The sequence below is a fragment of the Ambystoma mexicanum genome, chromosome 6p (assembly GCF_040938575.1).
Source record: "Ambystoma mexicanum isolate Mex_15411 chromosome 6p, UKY_AmexF1_1, whole genome shotgun sequence".
NCBI lineage: Eukaryota > Metazoa > Chordata > Amphibia > Caudata > Ambystomatidae > Ambystoma > Ambystoma mexicanum.
Genome location: NC_090935.1, coordinates 1,349,383,597 through 1,349,407,416, shown reverse-complemented (window position 1 = coordinate 1,349,407,416; position 23,820 = coordinate 1,349,383,597). Strand labels below are relative to the sequence as shown.

Genomic DNA, 23,820 nt, shown 5'->3' with positions numbered 1-23,820 from the left:
GTGCTATTGTTTGCGGTCTTAGGCTCTCTTCCACGAAGGTTCCATGGGTCTGAGACGAAAAGGGCAAGGTCACTTCCGTCCTCGCCACCCTTTCGATTCCTGCCGCCTTTCTCCTTCGCTTGAACTGCCATGCCTGATTAGCTGTCTCGTTGTGCTGTCTGCTTTGCTCATACTGTGCTATCTGGCTCCACATTTTATCCCTGTGGGGAAGTGAAAGGGCCGACAGGTGTGTGCGTGTGTGATTCTGGTCAATCGCCTGACTTTGCCTGACCCTTGTATTGGGACACGTCAGGTAAACAGCTCTGATGTTAGTCTGTTGTCCTTTGTGTTGTGCGAAAGTGTTCATGTTGGAAAAGGGGGGAGCAGTGGTTTAGATGTCCTACGTGAGAGGAGGGGGAAAAGGTGTCAAAGGAAGGGGGATAGCGCGTCTAACCCATCGGTGTCCCACTCCCACAGGACCCCAGGAACTGGATCCAATAGCGATAGCCGTGTCCTGGCCACCTGGATGGCAGATCCCAAAGGACTATCTAGGGAGACACCTTCAGGTTTCTCACAGTAGCCTCAATTGGGGCAAGGTCAATGTTGTGGGTCAAAACCCAGTCAAAGGTATTACTTTCTTTGGGAGTAGTAGAATTCACTTTCTGGATTATTCCTAAAGCCTCATGAACACTTCACTAATAAGATAAGTAGCTTCAGAAGCTTGATCATTCCCAGCATACAGATCCAAACCAGCCCAGGCATGGCTAGAAACCGGCCCCCACTCCCCAGGTACAATTTCAAACTGGCCACGGCCCGAAAGGCCGAGGGCCAATTCGACCCTGGTTGCAAGGATGATGGAGTGGGTGGTAGATATGTGTAACCACATCTCAGTAATTGCAAGAAGATACATTTTTGAGTCAACCAGGAAGTCAGCCAGCTCAACAGCGTATGCACTAAGACTTGCACGGTTGGCATGCGATTGATCGTTATGGAGACACAACCTCTTCTGCATGATTTTAGGATCAACCCTTCACCTGGTCAGTAGGGTATTAAGAGTGGTGTCAGTTTTTGATGCAATGGCAGCATTACCTTGTGTACATAAAACCTCTTGCCCCATGTATACACTAGCATTGGGTCAGGGGCACAGAGAGCAGGCAATCTCATCATCTAAGATGAGTACAGGAACTGCTGCCCTAGTGTCCAAACGCCTGATAGAAATAGGGTATGTAGCTGTATAACAGATATCTTGTAGGGCGGAGGGCAGGGTATCGAGGGAAGGTTGTACCCTGGAATCTGGTATAGGCATGGATATAACGAGCTCCTGCAATTTCAGAGTACTAGCAGTGACGTTTAAATCCATAGCCAGATAACAAGCAAGAATTCCTGCAGTTTAAGACTGGGTTCCTTTAGGTGTACAAGGCTCAGGGACGCTCATATCAGACATTGGCATTGTTAAAGCTGAAGAAGACTGGCTTCAAAGAAGAGCAAATATAAGTGTCCAATAGGGGAAGTAAATTACAGAAACTAACAGAGGCCTAAACATGCAATAGAAAATGACAGCCTAGACTAAGATAGCTAGAGGCCAAGGGGAAATTAGGGCGAACAAGAAAACTGGATGAAGGATAGAAACCGAAGATTCTTTTAGTACTGAAGCCTGAAGGGGCGACTAACAATCAAAGCTAGTGCCATACAATATAAATAACAACCCCAAGCAATACACAAAACAAAAATAAAAAATTGCACAGTATAACAGCACAGTGTAGTGTGAACATTAAAAACACAGATCTGACAGCGTATCTGGCCCACTCACCAACACAAACCAGTGGCCCCTTGATGACGTGCCAATGGGCAATTAAGTATTAGCCCAGGAACTACAGATGTTCATTAGAGTTGTAGTCACCAAAGATATAAAGCTAGCAGACCTACCAAAGCCCTACGTGAGGTACGGGTAGGTACAAGCCAATATGTTAAGTTATACAGTACTATGAGCTTAAAAGAATTCAATCAGAAATACATCCGCAATAAAATAGTCTTGTGAAGCACTCGTGCGAAAGGAGAGGGGCTACTGAAGTATTCACACAAATCAAACAGCCTAAGCAATTTATTTTGACTGACTGAAAGACATTTTACATGGAATTCCTTCTTGTAAAGTAATGTAAAGTGATCTTGAATAGCGAATGTCTGCCACTATTGCTGGCCTTGCTGCGCTTCTTGTGCATAAACCAACCTGTTTTTATCCCATATTTGTTTGCTGTGTTAAGACGCTAGCTTGGCTTAAAGAGAACGGAGAGAAATTTTGTTTTGGACACTTTTGAATCTTCACAAGAAGCAGTGACCTTTGAGTGTATCCTGGAACATGAATACATCCTAGGGAATTACCATCCTTACTACACTTCAGTTGCTTTTATGCACATTCCTGACTGACGAGAGCAGCTATTATTACCCTTGTAAAACCCCAATAAAGAGTTTTTGGGAACCACATTTTCTGTCTGATCTGTGTTTGATCCCAGCTTCCATGGATAAAGATGCATGTTTTCTTTTGCAGCTTTGAGAGCTCTACACCTGCCAAAATGGTTGGCATGAAAGAATAAGGTTTGCAGTTCTCAGACCAGGTATGGAGTGTGCAAGGCTGCATATGAAACTGCATACCATGAGGGTGAGAAGCCATAAAATTTTCTGCATAAATTAAGTAAAGCCTTTACTCCTATGTCCCGTCCCCTTTCCTCCATACTTATGGGGGAAATTCTTCCGTCCTGTGGGACGGGACAGGAGCACTTTGTAAAAACCATCACATTTTTCAAAAATGTGTCCTTCCTCTCTTTTTACGCAGGGTACCGCCCGCGACTATAACCCCGCCCTCATTGGCTCCGGCCAGCGCATCGCCCAGCAGTCCTTTTCTCTGCACGTTCGGGACTGGACGCCAGTTCGGTTAGATTTTCCTTCTTGTTCTTCTTGCGAGCGACGCTTCGCTTGGGCAGATCCCCATCCGCTTTGTTAAGAGTGTTTGGGTCCGGATCACCGTCAGGACTCGTGCTTCTACTGAGATTCCCTTTCAGTCCGGGCACTTCAACATCATCTGGAGCGGTGGAGGAGGTGTTTCAGCACATACCTCCCCCGTATTTTTTACAGTTTCATCGACGAGAAGAAGAGACTCCCGGTAAAGTCTTTAGTTTTTAGGGCACCCGGACCGGGCATCTCCTTCCCGGGGTCTTCCCTGTCCGGGAGATGCTTCTACAGCTCTGTTACCAGGGTTTCCCCTGAGGTGCCTTTCAGGCCTAAAAAAGGTACCAAAGTTTTCTCTGAGGTCTTCTGTGAGGGGCCTGCCTACACGGGATTACAATCCGAGGCCCTTCCTGTGTGGGGCTATTCAACAGCCCAGTTATACTGAGGCTTGGGGTACCAGAGCATGCTTTGAGGTCTCCTTGTCTGGAGCTTCCCATACAGACACCAGGGCATGCCCTAAGGCCTCGGCAGAGGCTTTCTGTACTGAACCGGGTCCAAGGTTCCTGTGTCTGAGGCTAAGGTGACCGACAGAACTGAGAGGCCTGTTAAGGTCTTGTCGGTGAGGTGGTTTCCTCATCGTACCCGCCCTGGTGGGGATACCGGCTCTGCCGAGGTTCCTTGTATCAAGGCTAAAGTCAAGACCCCTGACCCATCTGTGGAGACCCCTGCCTCACTCACACATGGGACAGTTCCTCAGGTGCTGACAAAATGGTGCCCGTTCCCACACGAACTACTGTGGCCATTTTGGTCTCTTCCCTTACACCTGCGCCATCGGAAAATTTCAGAAGCTCATGCACTCTGACCCCATGAAGGAGTATTTCAGAGGACTTTTTAAGGAAATCTGCCCTCCGGTGCCGAATCCTGTGCCGACGGTTCCTGTCGTAGCACCGGTTGCTCCGGCAGCTGTTCCACCTCTACCGGTTGGCCCACCTCCAGCCCTTCCGCCCCTGCCTCCCTTGTCTCCAAAAGACAAGTCTTCGGCAGAGCCAGATGTGACGCAGGTCGATCCGGACGTGTTGGATGACACGCAAGTGGATAAGGATGGCGATGACCAGCCCCACTCCGTTAGGGCGTTCCATGACCAGGTACTGGATATGATGACTCGTCTGGGTGTTCCAGTACCTGAGGCACCCCCTCCGCAAGAAGGGGTGCTTTCTGGGGCGTTCACCTTGTCTCCTCAGGAGCGCACCGGCTTCTTCGTCCAGAAGAATGTTTTGGCCGAGGTCCGCAGGGTCTGGGATAAGCCACACTTTGGACTGCACATTAACAAAAAGATTGACGCTCCATATAGGCTTCATACTTCGGAGGCGGTAGCCTTAGCGTATTGCCCGCTCCCCTCCACAGTGGTGGCAGCCGCCACACTACAATCCAGACCGGCTTCAGTGTCATCTACAGCGGCGGCTCAGGTTCTGGCCAAAGAGGACAAGCTGCTTGACTCTTGGGGAGGAAGATCTTTGCTAATTCTGCCCTGCAGTTGCATCAGGCGAACGCAGAGCTCATATTAGCAGGGGGGGGGGATATGAAAATGTGTAAAGGTCTGTCGGAATTTGAGGAGTTCATTCCTGCGGATAAGCTGTGCAATTTTAAGGCTTGCTTGTCAGATGCCAGAGTCCTGGCGAAGGATAAGCTTGAGGGTGCGGCGCATCATGTCGACACCTCGGCTCAGGGCCTCATGCTTGGCATGGACACGTCTCATCAGGCTTGGCTTCATGCCCCAAAGTTTTCCAAGGAGGTTCAGGATAAAGTTCTGGACCTGCCCTTTGACGGCAAAGAACTGTTCCATTCGTCAATGGATGTAGAGCTGTTAAGACTAAGGACAGCACCCAGACAGCCAAGTCCCTGTCTGTTCTGGTGAAACCTCCTTTCAGGGCTCAGAGAACGCCCTTGTAGCCTCGGTCCTCCTCTGGTTTTTGGGGGTTTCTGGATCAAAAGACAAGTAGAGTCGATCCTCCAGCTGGAAACTCCCGTCGGCGTCAGCAGCAAGGCCAATTTTTCTCTAGGTCCTCTGCCTCCTCCTCACGATCTGGGGGTCTCGTCACCAAGAAACCCGCTAAATTAGGTTTTTCGGCACTCGCACGAGACCCCGGTGGGAGGCCGCATTACGTCTCACTGGGAGGCGTGGCAGACCATCACCGAGGATCGGTGGGTCTTGTCCGTTGCTCAGGCGGGCTTCCACTTGCCCCTTCCTCCTACCCCACTCTTCAATCCTCCCTTCCAACAGTTGGGGATGCCCTCCCTCAGAGCCCAAGTCCAGAAGCTTCTGGATCTCAAGGCGGTGGAAACCGTTCCCCCCAAGGGAGCGAGGGGAGGACTTCTACTCCCGTCTGTTTACGGTGCCCAAACCCAACCAGGCTGGCCTGCGCACCATCCTAGACCTTTTCCAGTTTAACCTTTCTCTCCCCCAAGAGAAATTCCAGATGATCACCCCCTGTAAGATAAAGTCTTCTCTACAGAAGGGCGACTGGCTCAGCGTGGTGGATCTTCAGGATGCTTATATGCATATCCTCATTTGGAGCCTGCATCGGAAATACCTACGGTTCTCCATGGGGGAGGAGCATTTCCAGTTTTGTGTGCTCCCGTTTGGTCTCAGCTCAGCTCCGCGTCTCTTTACGAAGATGATGTCGGTCATCACAGCTTATCTTCGGCTAAAGGGTATTCATGTGTATCCGTATTTGGAAGATTGGCTGATGCGCAGTCCTTGTCCACTGAAAGCCTCGAGCAACCTTCAGTCTCTCTTCCAGCTCCTGTTCCACTTTGGGCTGTCAGTGAACTGGCGGAAATCCTCCATGACGGTCTCTCAGGACTTGATCTTCCTGGGTTTTCTTTGGAACACGATCGATTGCAGAGTGTACCTGACTGGGGACAGAATGGTGGATCTGTTGGGCATGTGTCAGGTGTTTATGCAGTCGGAGAGCATGTCGGCCTGTTGGTTCCAGAGGCTTCTGAACCTCATGGCTTTGTGCGTGCTGGCTCTTCGTCTTGCTCATCTCAAGATGAGGCGGACACAGATGGCTCTTCGGAGCTCATGGCTTCAAGCAGTGGACCCAGATCCCAAAATGATACTGATTCCACCTTTCATGAGAGCGGACCTCTTGTGGTGGTCGTCTCTCTGCAATCTGTCGGTGGGCGCTCCCTTACAGGACCTTTGCCCACTTCTGACTGTCACAACGGATTCCTACCTTTTGGGTTGGGGTGCAACGCTGGATCATCTTCAGGTTTTCGATCTTTGGTCGCCACAGGACAGACAGCTTCATATAAATTATCTGGTGATATTCCTGGCGCTGAAAGCTTTCAAACCAGTCATTGTCAACAGGTTGATCCGTGTCCGCACGGACAATGCGGTGTCCATTTTCTATATCAACAAGCAGGGGGGTACCAGATCTCTTCCTCTTGTGGACCTTGCCATTCATATTTGGGAATGGGCCATTCAGCATGGTATCTGGCTGGTAGCAGTGCACATCCCGGGCCAGCTGAATGTCACTACATATGCCCTCAGCCGACGAGCAATTATCAGCTACGAGTGGGAACTGGACACAGAGATCCTCTCGGATATTTTTCGCTGTTGGGGCACTCCAGAAGTGGACCTCTTTGCAACGTCTACAAACAGGAAGCTTCCCCTGTATGCCTCCAGGAATGGGCTCGGAGCCACCTCACTGGGGGATGCGCTTGAGATTCTATGGCACAACATGAAGGCCTACACTTTTCTACCCCTTCCTCTGATCCATCGGGCGATTTCAAGCTAACGAACACAGTAAATTGCTCCCTGCTGTTCATAGCCCCTTGGTGGCCGGCCAGGTTTTGGTTTTCGGAGCTTCAGCATCTATCGGTATGCCCGCCGCTCAAGCTTCCGCTGGTCCCCGATCTGTTTCATCAGAGCGTTCAGCATCTGTGGCACCCCTCCCCTCAATCGTTCAGCTTGGCGACCTGGTGCCTTAATTCAGATCTTTAGAACGTTTCAGTTTGTCAGCGGATAACCTTCGCATCATTCAGGCGGCCAGGAAGCCCTCTACAAGATCTCAGTATAGAAGTAAATGGCTTTGTTTCTGCCACTGGTGTTTGGCTAAGCAGCTGGACCCCAGAGAAGCTACTAGCGACATGGCCCTGTCTTTTGTTTCACATCTGGCAGAGTCTGGCATCCATGTCTTGTCCTGCAGGACTTATTTATCGGCTGTTGGGGCTTATTTGTCCACTGACCAGTGCTCGTTTTCACTGTCTAATCCAGTCATTAAAAGACACTTTGCGGGCCTGATGCATCTTTATCCTCCTGTCCGCAACCTGTATCCAAGGTGGGATTTGACTATGGTCCTTACGGCCTTGTGTCATAAGCCTTTTGAGCCCATGACTACTGTCGATTTTAGGTACCTTTCGTGTTAAGTCTCCTTTTTGATTGCTGTGACTTCGGCAAGGCGTGTAAGTGAGCTTCAGGCCTTTTTCGGTGAAGCATCCATTCCTTACATTTCATATGGATAAAGTTTTCCTGCGGACGAATCCTGCCTTTCTTCCGAAGGTGGTTTCTGATTTTCATTTGAATCAGTCAATTTCATTGCCTGTCTTCTTCCCAGACCCGGTCTCAGAGGCCAAAAGGGTTCTGCACTGCCTGGAGGTTAGAAGAGCCCTTAAGTTCCATCTGCACAGAACATCTGAGCTTAGGAACTCTTTCGCAGCTTTTTGTGACCTTCAGAAATCTGCAAGGAAAGCCAGTCTCTAAAGCGACCATCTCCCCGATGGATCGCTGCCTGTATTTCTGAGGCGTATACCATTCAGGGTCTTCGGGCCCCAAAGGGAATTCATGCTCATCTTGTGCGGGGCAAGGCGGCTGCTGTTGCCTTCCAAAAATATGTTCCCTGGGAGAATATTGCGAAAGCGGCTACGTGAGCCTCCCCATCAGCTTTTTGTAATCATTACTGTCTGGACCTGAGCTCCAGGGCTGATGCTCAGTTTGGTCAAGCTGTGCTTAGGAACCTGTTTCAGTAAGTACTTTCCATCCACCTGTAATTCCTGTGAGGAGTGCTTGGGAATCTCCCATAAATATGGAGGAAAGGGGACGGGACATATGACTAGTGACTACCTTACTCCTAGTCCATAGTCCCCTTTCCTCCATATGCCCGCCCGCCGTCCCCTCTAAAAAGTTTCCTCTGTTATTGCTTAAAGGTCATGGACTTGGCGATAGAAAAGGACTGATGGACGATGCGCTGGGCGGAGCTAAGGAGGGCGGGGTTACAGCCGCGTGCGGTACCCCGCGTAAAAAGAGAAGGACACATTTTTGAAAAATGTGATGCTTTTTACAAAGAGCTGAGGTCCCGTCCCACAGGACAGAGGAATGTCCCCCATAAGTATGGAGGAAAGGGGACCATGGACTAGGTGTAAGGTAGTCACTACGGTGAGTAACTTTATTATTTATAAGCAGATGCTAACAATGATACTAACAGAATAAATAAGGAGCTGATTCTTTCACAGTTTGTCTGTGAATATTAAGTCAAGTCTAACCAGAGACTAGACACGTGAACTGTCAATTTCTTGTACAGGGGTGCAAGTGAATCAGACATCTGAGGTATCACAAAGTATAAGCTAAGAGAAAGAAAAAGAAGTTATCTGAAAATGGACTCCTCCATTTCTGACAGGAGAATGTGACCTTTAAGGTTCATCGCAGCCAAATACTTCAAAGCAATACATTTGACACAATTAAACTTTCCCACCAAAATCTAAGAGTTGCTCATCAAGCTCCTTGACCCAGACAGGGGAGATCCCACAAATGGACATTGTTACGTTTGTCCTAATTATCAAGGCCAAAACCTAATTCGAGGTTTCAGACATACATACTCCCACAGAAAATATAAATCTACAGAATGCAATGGAATATCAAGAACTTCCCAAACCTATCGTTTGATTTGTGCTTTGCCAAGGCACCTCAATATTTTGTCAAGAAGACCACGGGCCTTATTACAAGCCTGGCGGTCTGGAAATAACAGTAGCAGCGTACCGGCACCATTTCCGGACCGCCAGACTACAAGTATGCAGGTATCCCGCGCCGGCCCCTGCAGGCCTCGTTTTCACAGAAGCACTGGCACTGTTAGCAATTGTGCTGGTGCTTCTGTGTCCCCATTCCCATGGAGTTCTCTGCGACTCCACGGGAATGGGGACTTACACTTTCTAGAACCTGATGATCACAGGCCAGGCACTGGGACATCAGGCGGCGGAACATAGTTACGAATTTGGCGGAACCCCGCCAGTAGCACCGGCAGGTTACAGCCAAACCTGTAATGACGTCCCACATTCTAAAACAAAGGACAGTTCACACAGACTACATGGGATCAACAGGACATGAATTAAAATTATAGGTGAAGATGTGCAACCAAGAGACTACTTTGAAAGACAAGACTGTTTCAGCTGTAATGCGCAGAGTAGAAACAATTCTCTCAAGAAAATGCTTCTGCTCAAAGCAGAGAGGATCCCAATCTATGACAGCTGGAACAGCAGAGTCAGAAGACTGCACACATTTTTATTGATTCTATGTCAAGACCGGAGGCGAGCATTAGTTTAACTTCTTTAATTCCACTCTTCCAGCAGATTTAAATCTATATATTACTTATAACAAAATGTTATATTTTTTTAAAAACATTTACACTGAAAAATGTACTATAGAGAACTTCACATCCCATGATCCCCAGTGATCCCCAGTGTCTCTGACAGTCTCATGTCTATGTCCAATCTCTGGGCTCCAAACATCACTTCCTGCCCAGGTCCCTTCCTCTTTTTCTGTTCTTCCATGAGATAAGTAGCAGACTCTTTAGCTACCTAGCACATGTGTGAAATGTATAGTTAAAATGCTTTATTACATTTGCAATAGCTATGGTATCTGATGTTTTTTTGTTACTAGCATGAATTATCAACGTGATTTCCATGGGTACATAATCCCTCATGTTTATACCTTTGTGAGTATGGAGCGCGAACAAAGAGAGTTGCACATTCCTTTCCTAATAGACTGCTCGTTGTGCGCATGCCCAGCAAGAGCGGTTGTAGATTTCAGAATGCTACGGGGAGCGCAGCCGGACCCATGAGCATCATACCTCACTTCAGGGCCCCGGCTGCGCTACGCAAGACATTCTCGCACTTCTAACGTACTGTGGCTGGGCGAAGCAGTTTGCTCGCTCCATGCCGGCCACGGATAGGTAAGACACTCTTAAGTGTGTGCATAGGAGCCCGAAGGCTTAGGTGCATATCAGGGTCCATTCCGCTACATGGCACCACTCCAAGTAGATGCAACCCAGGCCGCCGCTGGTGAATTTCGCATCTCGCACACGCACGCGCAATGTCAAAGCACTAGAAAGTGCGATTTTTCATTTGTTGTCAAGCAACAGGCTCATGTTACACAAGGCACAAGAAATAGCAATATGCAAGTTGATGCCTTATTGTGAATGAGGCATCCAGTGCAAGCCTACACAACTTTATACATTACAAAAGAACCTGCCACTGACATCCAATCCAAGGATTGAATATATCTGACTGTTCCCCAAGGCGAAAACCTCCCTCACTCCCAGGGAACGTGCAATTTAGCCTGCACTGTCCAGGCACATAGGCACAAGTAAGACAAGGCGAAAATGGAATGGGATGAAGGGAGTGAGAGAAGCCAGGAAGAATTTTCCGAAGAGGATTCTGCGCGGGCGCTCAGTTTCTAAAGAGTCCTAGGAGACTCTCTAGTAAATGCAGTATCAGAAGGGGTGCGCCCACTCTAGGAAAGGCTTGATGCCCTGGAATCACTAATAGGGGAAGGAATTAAGAAAACATTTCCTGAAGTGGACCCTAGCACGTCCTCAGTACCACCAGCCCAAAAGGCAACTATGGGGAGAGAACAGACCCGCAAAAGAAAACATTCTCGGACTCCCGGGGTCTTATCAAGGAGGGAAACAGAAAGTCTCCTGAGGCTGTCGACGCCTTAGAGAAGCTGAAAGATGCTGTCACCAGGCGGTCGACTATGCCAAGCCTCCTACCCCCATCCCCAGGGGCGCAAAATATAGGGGAGGATTACGACTCCTCAAATTATGACGTTGCAGTGTCTGACTCGAAATCTTCCCAGAAATCTAAAGGTGGAAAGAAAAGAAGTAAAACATTTCAGGGAGTCCAAGGAAGAGATGGCAGACATGTTTGACCCTGAGTCTATAGTGCATCCGATTTCGAACGCCTGGCTACCCTCACTGAGAGTGACATCGTACATGGCGCAAAGGCTACGCAAGCCCATCGAGAAGGAGGTGAGACTGCCGATGTGCTCAGATTGCCTCAGGCCAGAATTCCTGGAGAATGTGGCAGAGACCCCAGAACTAGACCCTAAAATGATCGCCCTCATATCTAAAGCCTCCAAGGACCTCAGGAAAGGCATTGCCAAGAGAAGGTGTTAGACATAGCAGGTCCCATCGCAAAGATCATGGACTTAGCAGAACATGCCAAAGATACCGGCAAGCCAGTTGATCCTGAGATCTTGGCCAACATGGCCTAGAGGACAGTATGCCTTCTCAGGAATGCTAATTGTCCCCTATTTTCTGAAAGGAGAAGGAGCCTCCGACTGAAAATAGACTCTAAATTGGAGGATCTAGCATCCTACGAGGCAGGCGAAACCGTGCAGGGTTTCCTCTTCGGCAACACCTTCGCGAAAGAGATGGGAAGATTTGTTGGCACATACACAGCCCTCAGTCGGGTTCATTATCGCCTTTCAATCAAAGTTTCCTTATTTGTAATTTTCAAAAAAGTCTAAATGCCTTTTAAAACAGCCACTTTTTTAGTTAGGTCCCCCTCATCTGGGCTCAGACCTTCCACAGCAATTTCCAATTTTAAATAAAAAGACTCCGAAGGGCGATCAGGCCTCGCTGGGTCACTCTGTTAGCCTATGGCAAATGCGCGTTTATTAGTAAAATCACAGTTCACCTGGTGTTCCCCTTCGCCGGGTGAGAACACCTTTTCCACAATTCCCTCCTAAAGGTTCACACTTTCCACAGTTCACAATTTCTACAACTTGTCAAGGACTTTCGATTCTACAAGGGGTTTGGCTTGACCGTTGTATGACCACCTTGACACCTCAAGCTGGCCTTCTCTTATGGCCTGTTGGTACTTGTAGTTTCACTATCTTTTAGTTCAATACTTTCTTTGTTCAAGAGAGGGGTACCAGCCAGAGACCTTCGCATGAACGCCCACGTGGCGCAGAACACCATCTCTGGTACCAAGTTCGTTCACAAAAGATCTCTGTATCTTAATCTTCTTAATGTTGCCACTGCAACCTTGGGCTTAACACAGTCCGGCCCACTATCAGGTTCTTTCGACTCACTGGCTGTGCTGAACTCATTGGTGTTTCTTTTGCCGATGGAATCAAGGATGGTACCACGATGGCAAACGCGTCTCCCCGCCCTGGCTATCTATGAGGGAGGGTTCCCTGTGCCGCAGACATCGTCACACCTTTCACTAGGGGTGATTCACGGTTTTACGTCTTTTTTGTCAGAAGCTTCGCAGGTCTGGGTTGGAAAGGGCAAGGGCGACTCCCTCCTTGAAATACTTTCAGGTCTCGCCGCCTTGCTCCTCCGTTTGAATTGCCGTCCTGGAATAGCTGCTTCCTTGTGCGTTCAGCCTTGTTCAGTGTGTGCTCTTATGCTTCGCCTTTTATCCCTATGGGGCAGGGAAAGGGAAGTCAGTTGTGTGTGGTTATCAGTAATTTCCTGACTCTGCCTGACCTCAAATGTGGGACAATCTAGTTGGCTTTCATAGGGAAGTATAACCCTTTTATTTCCATGGGGACTCTTCCTACCTCATCAACCCTCGTCCTGGGGGGTTGGTAAACTCAAATGGGTGAGAATTGTAGGGTTTGTGGAATGAATGGGGAAAATCTATAAAGTACTAGTTTGGCGGTCTGTCAAAGGAATGACCAGGATTTTTGTGAAATGAATAGGGGAGATTGTGGGAACTGTAGTATTTTGTCAAAGTAGACTGGGAGCTCAGGAATAATATTCAGAGGGACAGAGAGAAGAATGACTGGGAGTACTCGGGTAGGCAACAGGAACTAGGGATTCTGGGAGATGTAGTTTCCCACTGCAACACGGTTTGGGTTCCTAATAGGCTCACCAGATGCGGAGGGGTTGTTGGATTTTGGTAAGGGAGATTCATTGGGTGGAAGGAAGATTGATTTGGAACAGCCTAAAAAAAACCTCCAGGACTTTGTCCTCCTCGTCCTCTTCCCCAGTGTAATTCCGTGTCTCACCTAGAGCATTCCCCCAAGCATAACCCCAAGCTCCCCCTTTCCTCTCTTTCCCCCAGAAGCTCATTGTCTCCCAAGCTCTGGTTCTCTCTAGGTTGGACTATTGTAACAGCCTCTTTCTAAATCTTCGTGCCTCTACTCTCCACCCTTTACAACCAATCCAGAACAGGACTGCGAGACTTGTCCTTGGCCTTAACCCCTGGGATCGTATCTCTCCAGCTCCAAAATCCTTCATTGGCTCCCAGTGGATGCAAGGATTAATTTCAAAACCCTCTGCATTGTCCACAAGCCTTTCTGGGGCCTGGGTCCAAAATACCTTCAACTATCCCTCCATAAATACCTCCACTCTCAAGCTCTTCGCTCCTCTACCTCTAACTCCATCAGGGCCAGTCCTTTTTCAAAGAAACAAGGTGGGGGTAGATCTCTGTCTTTGGCTTGGGTTATCCCTTTGGAACAGCCTCCCTGCCACTCTGAAACTTGAGGAGAACCATCTCTGGTTCCGGAAGCACCTCAAGACTTTCCTCTTTGCTTCTGCCTTCGCCCCCCCCCCTTCCCCTGCTGATTTGTTTCTCTCTTGGCACTGTCCACCTGCCACCCTCTGTCCTCTGGGCCCAGGTAACTACCCACCCTGCCACCGTCCTTTACTGCCTCAGGGCCACCCCTTTGCACTGGGGATTGTACCTCTACCCCACCCACTTTCTTCGGCACTTATCAGACATACCCTGTCTGCTGCCTTAAATCCAGCACTTATTATTATTATGTATCTGTTTTACCTCTGCTCCGCACTTTCCACTGCTCCCCCTTCCATTAACTTTTCCCCTTTCCCTTTCCCATGCACTTGCGCGTTCTCAATGTCACTGGGCCTTGTAAGATCGCTGTTTTGTTCTCCCCTGTTCTCCTGCCTTGCCTTGTCGCGCTCTGAAACACTTGTGTACGAGCGCGATATAAATAAAATATAAAATATAAGAAAATATATATCAAAATACCCAGGTGATCCTCCCTCGCTCGTTCACCCCCAGGGTTGGGATCTGTGTGCGCCAGCCCTTCCCTGGCCACCTGAATAAGGGATTCTCGGGGTCTAATCACGAGAACACCCTTCGGTTTCTCACATTACACAGGAAAGACAAAGTGAGGCCAGTCATCAATTTGAAGGAACTCAATGGATGGTTGGTTTACAGGCACTTCAAGAAGGAGGAAGTGCCTCTCCTCCGGAACATTCTCTGAAAAGGGGATTGGCTCGTGAGGATGGACCTCAAGGCAGAGGAGTACCACAGGTACCTCAGCTTCCGATGTGAGGGACAGATATGGCAGTTCAGATGTCTACCGTTCGGCCTTGCCTCAGCTCCCTGGGCATTTACGAAAGTAATGAGACCAGTAGGTGCAGCAGAGAGAGAGAGGAATGCACATGATCATTTACCTAGACAATATCCTCTTGCTAGCAGACGACAAGCAGGTACTCGTCGAGCAGATGTGATGGGCCATACACTTGCTGTTGTTGCTAGGATTTTTGAGAAATTGCAACTAGTACCCAGGCAATAAGTAGAGTTCCTGGAGTTTGTAGTAGACACGACAAGGGCAATTCTAGAGTTGCCAGCTACCAAAATTAGAGCAATAAAGGAACTGAGAGCAGCTCTAGCAAAGGCAATTATATCCCTCCGAGAACTAGCAGGGATTGTAGGTCTACTAGAGGCGTCTATTAAAGCCATCTTCCCTACATTAGAGGATCTTACAGAGGATCTTACAGAGACTGAAATTAAGCCACCTGCAAGAGGGGCTCGGGTATCACCAGTTAGTACCCCTAGAGCAGTTGGCAAGACTAAAACTAGAGTGGTGGCTTCAGAACATAGAAGCCTGGAACAGATAAGCGATTTTTAATGATGTCCCAGAGCTTGTCAGAGTCTGATGCCAACAGTGCCGGCTGGTGAACCAGGTGCGGTCACCTGGAGACGGGCGGCAGATGATCTAAGAGGAACTGTCGCTCCACATCAACTGCTTGGAATTACTTGCAGCTCTTTTGCGATAAAAGCTTTTACCAAAGACAAAGCAGATTGTTGCATCCTACTCAGGATGGACAACATCTCGGCGGTCCGTTACATCAACCACACGGTTGCAGATGCTGGCGGAAACTAGATTTTTGGTACTATTGCCTCCCGCAGAAGATATGCGTCACAGCGGAGTACCAGCAGCGGACTGGAACTCACGTTATTTGCACGACTCCAGCAATTGGATGCTGTGCAAGGAAGTGTTTGCACAGATAGCGAACCTCTGGGGTCCTTTGAATACCAACTTTTCTGCGTCCAGGTTGAACAAATAGTTACTGAGGTTTTTCAGCTGGAGGGGTAGATGCTTTCCTACAGACATGGTCAGGAGTGCACTACGCTTTTCCCCCATTCATGTTAGCCTAGTTTCCAGTTCTGATGGAACTTCATCGGATTTCCCACAAGTACTCCCTCTCAGAGAGGATCTCCTGTCATATCGGACTGGGAATCTTCACCCTCTAGCGAAGTCGAGGAGTCTACCTCTGCTAGTGTGCAGGGTATCGGGGGCAGGTGGAGCTTGCCAGACATTTCAGGACCAGCAACAGAATTCATTAAGCAATCCTGGGCACCTTATACACTCAAAAGCTACAAGGCAGCTTGGAAGAGTTGGAGCCTATGGTGCAGCCAGCGCGGCATTCATGCCGTTTCAGCCCCTTTAGTACAAGTTCTCAACTTCCTCACTTTCCTAGCCCAAAGCGGTAAAGCGTTTAGGATGATAGCAGTGTACAGGACAGCCATCTCATCAGTGCATGACCCCTTAAAAGGAGTGCCCGATTGGGGGAACACCCAGCAGTAGCTACATTGATGCGCAAGATTAAAGTAGACGCACCTCCTGTTCCAAAATACACTCTGTTATGGGACGTGGAAACAGTACTGCAGTTCTTTATTAGTTGGCTGCGAAACAGAGATTTTATCAATCCAGCAGTTTTCGGGGAACTTAGAGATGCTATTGTGCTTAGTGTCCTGTAGAAGGGTATCGGGCGTAAAGGCACCGTAAATTGATAGGAAGTCCTTTCGACCGGAGGGAGTGACTTTCTCCACAGCTAGACGGACAAAGAGCCACTCAGCAGTTATTTCATACCGATATTTCCAGGATCAGCCTAAGTTATGCATAGCGAACTGCATCAAAGAATACGAAGTAAGGACAGGCGAGATAAGGCCAGGAGGGGTGTCGCAGTTGCTCATCATGCGCAGGAAGCCATAAAGAGTGGTGGCTGCAGCGACCATAGCATGATGGGTGCGTGAAACATGTCCTTGGAAGGCATAGACATAGCACGGTTCGGGGCGCATTCAGTACGCGGCGCAATGGCTTCCAAAGCCCTCAGAGTTAGGGCGAGCCTACAAGACATCTTAAAGGCAGAGGATTGGGCCATTGACTCAACCTTTAAGACCTCTTACTTTAAGCCGATAGAGAGTGCAGTACTTTTGAACAAGCATAATGACCACCTATGGTCTTGACCCAGAATGAAGATTACCCCTGCTTGAGCGCAGGGAGTTCTAACTCTGTTAAAGACACGGAGGCGAGTATTATCCCGCCCAACAACGCGAGGGTATGGGATCTGTGCTGTACAAATGTCTGACAGTTATTGATGTAGCATTGCGTTGTATGACCCTCCCTAATATCTGTCTTCTTTGACAGGCGATGACCAGAAGACGAACTGAGGAGCCGAATGTTGGTGGGGCTCCGTTTTGCAATAGAATTTGGCGGCGTGGGCCGTGAAGTGTTAACTAGAAGGAAGGGCAGCACGTTCAAGGCCGCCAGCAGCATGCGTTTGGGTCATTGGAAGTGTTGTTGCCCTTCTTCCTCGGAATGTCAAATGGAAGGCATCAAAGAAGAGGAAGGGACCTGGGCAGGAAATGATGGATGGACCCCAGAGACAGGACATAGACATGAGACTGCCAGAGACACTGCGGATCATGGGATGTGAAGTTTCTAGAGTTCATCTTTTCAGTTTTCATGATAAAAAAAGTAATTCTTGCCTCTGTGTCTTTAATAGAATCAAGACTCCCTGTGCTCCAGCGGCGGTGATCTTCATTACATCTTGTGGCATTCTCTTAAATATTGATCCAAATATGATGCGCAAATTGAGGGTTTGTGGGTAATCCTGCGTACAACGCACAGGCATGATTAAAACAAACACCTTTTCATTTTGCCATTTTGAAATAAAAGCTTCTGTAAAGGGATCTACAGACGACAAAACATTAACTGCACAGAATAGCCATTTCTGATCGGAAGCCTTATAGGCACATCACAAAATAACGAAGCATGAAACATTTAATTTACGACACACAATCATTCCCTCAATGCCTTCACTGAGAACATGAAGACAGATTTTTCAAAGCAAGGCCTGAAAGGGAACTGTTCCCAAATGAGAAATGGACTTTGGTTGCTAGGGCCATTTCTCAGATAGGATATAGCTGCTTCACTGTGAGAATGCTAGTTCCCATTAGAGAAAGGGCCCATTTTGCTCCCTTGGTGGCTAGGTCCAGCGTTATAATAGGCTTTACATTATTCTCAATTAGACTTATAGTTCCCATTAGCGAAGGGGCCCTTTTTGCTTCCCTGGTAGTCAGGCCCTGCAGAATATAGGGTTTTAGATTATTCTCAAACACAAAGCTAGTTCCCACTAGGGTAAAGGCCCATTTTGCTTCCTTTATGATCAGGTCCTGCATAATAATGGGTTTTTGATTATTCCAACTGAGAATGTCAAATCCCATCAGAGAAAACCACCAAGTTAAATTTTCTAATGGGAAAAAGCTAATTTCACTTACAAAAAATGACCTTTCATTACAGGAAAGGCACACTTTTGTCCTTTTCCCCACACCACAGCTTTTGAAGTCATCTCTGGTGGGAAATATTTAGATTGTGTCCTTTTGTTAATGATAATATACGCTTTTACAGATATAGACCACTCCCTGTTGCAGAAAAGGATGCTTCTGTGCTTTCATAAATGTGGCCAATTTCTTTTTTAAGAACAGACTAGTTCCCATTAGACAACAAGACCTTCTGGTTGTCCAAGGTTGGAGGTCTCTTTCTCTAATGGTAAATAGCTGCTTAACAGTGAGCAGGCTAGTCCCCATAAGACGAGAGGATCTCTTCCTCTCCCAGGGACAGGACCTCTGTCTCCTTGGGTTAGGTGTCAGTTTCTCAAATGGGAAATAGCTGCTTCATTGTGAAAAGGCTAGTTCCCATTAACCGAGAAGACCATTCTGTTCCACAAAGTTAGAGGTCTGTTTCTCGTATTGGGAAGTAGAAGCTTCTTTGTGAATATGCTAGTTACCATTAGACGAGAGGACTCTAGGTCTCTTCGGGATAGGGGTCCGTTCCTTGCATGGGACATAGCTGCTTCATTGTGAACAGGCTAGTTCACATTAGACGAGAGAACCTTTTCGGTCTCCACATGTTGGAGGTCCGTTTCTCGAATGAGTAATAGCTGCTTAATTGTGAGCAGGCTACTTCCCACTAGAGAAGTGGTCCTTTTTGCCCTCCTAGTGGTCAGGTTGTGCATAATAATGGGTTTTAGATTATTCTCACTGACAACGCTAGTTCCCATTACAGTAAAAGCCCATTTTGCTTCCCTCGCGATTAGGTCATGCATAATAATAATTCTTTTTTTAAATGTTTTAATTTTATTCAACAGGTCATTTGGTTTGCAAATCGAAAACCTTTAACCCTTCCCACCATTTACAAGTAATCTCATCGAGTTCGGCCCTCGTTGGTAACCAATTTCAGTCTTTTTGAGGCTTATAGTCCAAGGCCCTGCACCTCTTCCGCATTCCTTCTGGATCCGGTACCTCTAGTTTCTTGAGCATTATGATTACCAACTTTACAAGGGCTATGTTGATTTTGGTTTTCCCTCCTTTGATCAAAGTTTTCCACCATTCATTCAGACTTATGGTTGAATAACTTCTAAGAATGACGCTAAGCACTGCTTACGTTCATTCCTTAGGCCCAGACAGCTAAAGGTTAGAAAGACTGTCTCACCAGGGAGTTTACACAATCTACACCCTATTTCTCTGCTCATGATGTTTCTTCTTTGGAGTATCTCTCCGGTCGGCAGAACATTGAGTCTGTATCTCATGAGGACTGACCTAAAGTACCAGTTTGGGAACAGTGTCAGGTATCCTAGTAACAAGTTCAACTTCCGTGGCTCAGCCCAGAATTCTTTATAGTTCTTATATTTCCCGTTGTGCTCTTGGGTTTCTATCCAGTCCCTTATATACAGCTTTTTTTTTTGTTTTATCCAGATTTTTTAATAAGTCCGCCTCTGTTTCGTTCAGGTTTTTTAGCATTGCTTGACGGCTTTCTTATCATTCCACTAGCACGGCATCCGTCTGTTCGTTCAAAGCTTTTTTCAGCACACTAAATCCTCCAGATACGTTCTCCTCCACGCATTTGCGATGGAAGGACTTTTTTCCAATCAACTATGGCTTTCAACGATGTTAATACCATTTCTCTCCGTATTAGTTGAATTGGAACTGATTTGGGGAGTTTGAGTACTTTCCGCCAGAACAGACCCTCCAGAGTCAGCCATGTTTGTACTGGGAAAGAAGTTGACGTTTCTGCTTTCATCCTATAAAATTTTACCAAAGGAATTATGGTAAACGTGCAGTATCTCTTGAATAAGATTTTCCCCTGCGCCGCTAAATTGATCGCTTTCCGTCTTAAACCATCAATTCTTGGGGCTTCGCTTTTGGTATTGTTAATGCAGACTCCCAGATATATAAACGAGTTTACTTCCAGAATTTTCTTTCCTTTTAGGGTCCATTCTATCTTCTTGTTTTTACTGTTCTTCCTTCCTTGGGTGAACCTAATTGTCCTTGATTTTTCTGGGTTGATTATCAGATCATTGGCATCCACATAGGACTGCAAAGTTGTTAACTGGTGTTGCAGTCCTATCAGAGTCTGATCTATCAGAACAGTGTCAACTGCATATAGCAGTCTCCCTATTGATGACCCTGCTACTTTTGGCGGAAAGCTGCGCGTAGAGTCAAAAGCGTCTCCAATGTCTGATGTGAATAGGTTGTAAAGTTCTGACGCTAGGGGACAACCTTGTTTCAGCCCCGTTTTGATAGGAATTTGATCTGTTAATGTCCCTGTTTTATCCAGCCTTACTCTGATACTTGTTTCGAGATAAAGGTCTTTGATATTCTCCACAAGGACCTGCGGGCACTCCCATGTCTCAAGTTTGTCCCACAGCTTCTCTCTTCTTATCGTATCAAAGGCCTTAGACAGGTCAACAAAGGCGATGTAAACTTTCTGATCTTTGTTTCTGGCAGCTCTTGCTTTCAACAGATTGATTAAAAAGATGTTTAGGGTAGTTCCTCTTCTACTAACGAACCCAGACTGCCAAGGGTCTCTCCTACCGTTCTGTCTACTCCATTCTGTTATTCAGTAATACTGCATAATAATGGGTTTTAGATTATTATCACTGAGAATGTCAAATCGCATCAGAGAAAAGCACCAACTTACATTTTCTAATGGGAAATAGCTAATTTCACTTACAAAAAATTACCTTTAATTACGGGAAAGGCACATTTTTGTCCTTTTCTCCTTACCAGAGCTTTTGAAGTCGTCTGTGATGGGAAATATTAGATCGTAAGGTCATTTTATTAAATGATAATATACGCTTTTACAGATATAGACCACTTCCTGCTGCAGAAAAAAGATGCTTCTGCGATTTCAAAAATATGGCCAATTTCTTTTTTTTCAGGACAGACTTGTTCCCATTAGACAACAAGACCTTGTGTTTGTCCCAGTGGGAAATAGCTGCTTCATTGTGAACAGGCCGGTTCACATCAGACAAGAGGACCCCTGCGTCTTCTTGGGTTTGGGGTCTGTTTCTCAAATGGGAAATAGCTGCTTCATTGTGAATAGGCTAGTTTCTATTAGACGAAAGGACCTTTCTGCTTCCCCCAAGTTGAGGTCTGTTTCTTGAAAGGGAAATAGATGCTTCATTGGGAATAAGTTAGTTCCCATTAAATGAGCAGACTCTAGGTCTCCTTGTGTTAGGGGTTTGTTCCTTGAATGGGAAAAAGCTGCTTCATTGCAAACACGCTAGTTCACATTAGACAAGAGGACCTCTGCGTCTCTTTGGGTTTGGTGTGTGTTTCTCAAGATGACCCTACCCCTCCCTCCAGACTCACACCAATGTGCCCCCATCCCTCCCTCCAGACCCACAGCAAGTTGCCCCATTCCACCTTCTAGATCAATGATACCCCATCCTCACACCAGAGCAAGATGCCCCCATCCTGCCCTCCAGACCCACACCAAGACACCCAATCAATCTCCACACACCAAGATGCACCATACCACCCTTCAGAGCCACACAAAGATACCCCCATCCCTCCCTCCAGCCCCACACCAAGATTCCCCCATGCCCCCCTCTGATCCAGACCAACACACAGATGAATCCCTGCCTCCATTCCAGACCCAACCAAGGTGCCCCCTCCCTCCAATCCAGACCCCACCAAGATGCCCTATCCCTCCCTCCAGACCCATATAATGATGCCTCCCTGCCTCCACACACCAAGATGCCCCTGCCCCTCCATTCCAGATTCCCGCAAGATGCCCCCTCGTTCTAATCCAGACCCTACCAAGATGCCCCATCCCATGATATGATATATGATTTGGTATTCATAGCGTGCCTGTACACAAGTGTTTCTAGGCGTTACACAAGATGGGGGAGACAGAGGGAAGACAAACAATCCTACTAGGTCTTGTGACATTCAGATCATGCAAGTGTGACAACGAGAAGTGCAGAGGGAAGGGGGAGGGTGTGTGTGCAGGGGAGAGGGCAGGGAAAGTGTAATCAGGGCAACATGGCTCTGAGTAAGTGAAGCCAGGGCAGCGCAGCTCTGGGTAAGTGCAAGGAGACAAGGGGGATGTAAGGGTTACAGTTACAGCCTCTAAGTGCGCGGTAGGACAGAAGTCAGTACAAGGAAGACTGGTCATGGGGGAGCCTGGTACCCAAGTGAGGCTCTGGGGGTACCATGCAACCAGTAGGCGCAGCAGCCAGGTGAGTGAACAAGGAAGCAAGAGAGTAGCCAGAGGAGAAAAGGAAGGCCCATCCTCCCTCAACACAGCAAGATGCCCCCGCCCTGGCCCCCAGACCCACACCAAGGTGCCCCATCCCTCTCCACACACCAAGATAACCCATGCCACACTTGAAACCCACACCAAGATGCCCCATCTCTCCCTCCAGACCCAGACCAATGTGCCCCCATCCCTCCCTCCAGACACACACCAATGTGCCCCTATCCCTCCCTCCAGACCCACACCAAGAAACCCCCATCCCTCCCTCTAGACCTATACCAAGATGCCCCATACCACTTGCAGACCCACACCAAGATACTCATATACCCCTCTGCACAACACACAGATAGCCCCATCCGACCCACTACTTGTTAACCCAAACACACTCTCTTCGTCAATACACATTAAATTCCCCTTTAAATTAGTACTCTAAATTAGCCTGTTTTATTAGTCCCCTATGATCAGTTAAAACACCACCAGCTCCCATTCACTGCTCCTTTTCTTAGCCCTCCCTCCATACCCGTCACTTTGACAGTGGTCGAAGTGAGCGGGAGCTGTGCTACTCTACTTTTTTAAATGACCTTTTACAGCTCCTATAGTTTTATTTAAAAAGAAACCGTTCCGGTTTAAAATAAAAGTGTAGGAAGAAGTTGAAACTTGCCCTTTCAGTGGTGTTCCGGTTTAAAATAAAAGTGTAGGAAGAAGTTGAAATGTGCCCTTTCAGTGCACTGCACTGAACGTTCCCTTAAACAGCAAGTGCAAGTGTTTGGCGGTGTGTATTGTGTGTGGTAGGCGACGTGATGATGGGGTTTGTGGGGAGTGGGTGCAGGCCAGCAGGGAACATAGTTCCACTACTTCTTTTCTTACACTTCGACCACTGCACTTTGATAGATGAAAACAATGTTTAAAGTAAATGTAATTTTCCGCTCACCCATCTCCATCTGGTGTCTTGCACAAGCCTCTGGCTTCTACGGTGACTTTACCGGTATCCCGAAGAAAATACGAATTTAAATCTCAGCCACTTAAGAGCATGTGCATTTCAGTTGTGCTTGTAGCATGCCAACCGTAGCCTTCCCAGTTCCCGCTCGCGATGAGGCCCAAGATCAGGTCAGACGCTACGTACATAAGAGAGAACGCAACGTGCCCAAAGTCACGTGAAGAAGAGTAGGCGGTGCGTTACCATGGTCTGCTTCTCGGATGGGAACTAGAAGACGACGCTTCTGGTCTACTGCCAGCGCCTACGGAGGCTTGGAGCGCAGTACATTCAAGTGGTCGTGATTTAGGAGTGCGGTGTGCGCAGGTGAGGGGACAAGTGAGTGAGACGGAAGGATTGTGGCACGGGGTAGAGGTGTGCCGGTCCTGCAGTTTTTGTTTGTGCGCGCGTCACTGTTGCTGTCATCCCTTGGAGCACCATGTTCCCACGAAGGTCTCGTTAGGGTCTTAGACAGATGGATACGATCAGTAATGGGTAGCAATACGTTTTAACATTCGTGTGCACGTCGCTTCGTTCCTTTCCATGTGCACATTAA

General features: G+C 47.7%; 2 protein-coding genes across 3 annotated transcripts in view; one reads left to right on the top strand and one right to left on the bottom strand.

Moving 5' to 3' along the window:
• The window catches only part of LOC138510407 (acyl-coenzyme A amino acid N-acyltransferase 1-like), a 727,070-nt gene that overhangs the window by 504,198 nt on the left and 199,052 nt on the right, over positions 1-23,820 (bottom strand). The window contains exon 1 of one of the 2 annotated variants that reach the window (XM_069626040.1): positions 23,223-23,380. The exons of the other annotated variant lie outside the window; for it this stretch is intronic. The gene's annotated coding sequence lies outside the window, so the exon portion shown is untranslated. Of the gene's footprint in view, positions 1-23,222; positions 23,381-23,820 lie in introns of those variants that run through there. 2 annotated transcript variants of the gene reach the window in all.
• SMIM19 (small integral membrane protein 19) overlaps positions 23,447-23,820 on the top strand; it is a 158,994-nt gene continuing 158,620 nt past the window's right edge. Inside the window, exon 1 of the mRNA XM_069626042.1 lies at positions 23,447-23,591. The gene's annotated coding sequence lies outside the window, so the exon portion shown is untranslated. The remainder of the gene's footprint in view (positions 23,592-23,820) is intronic.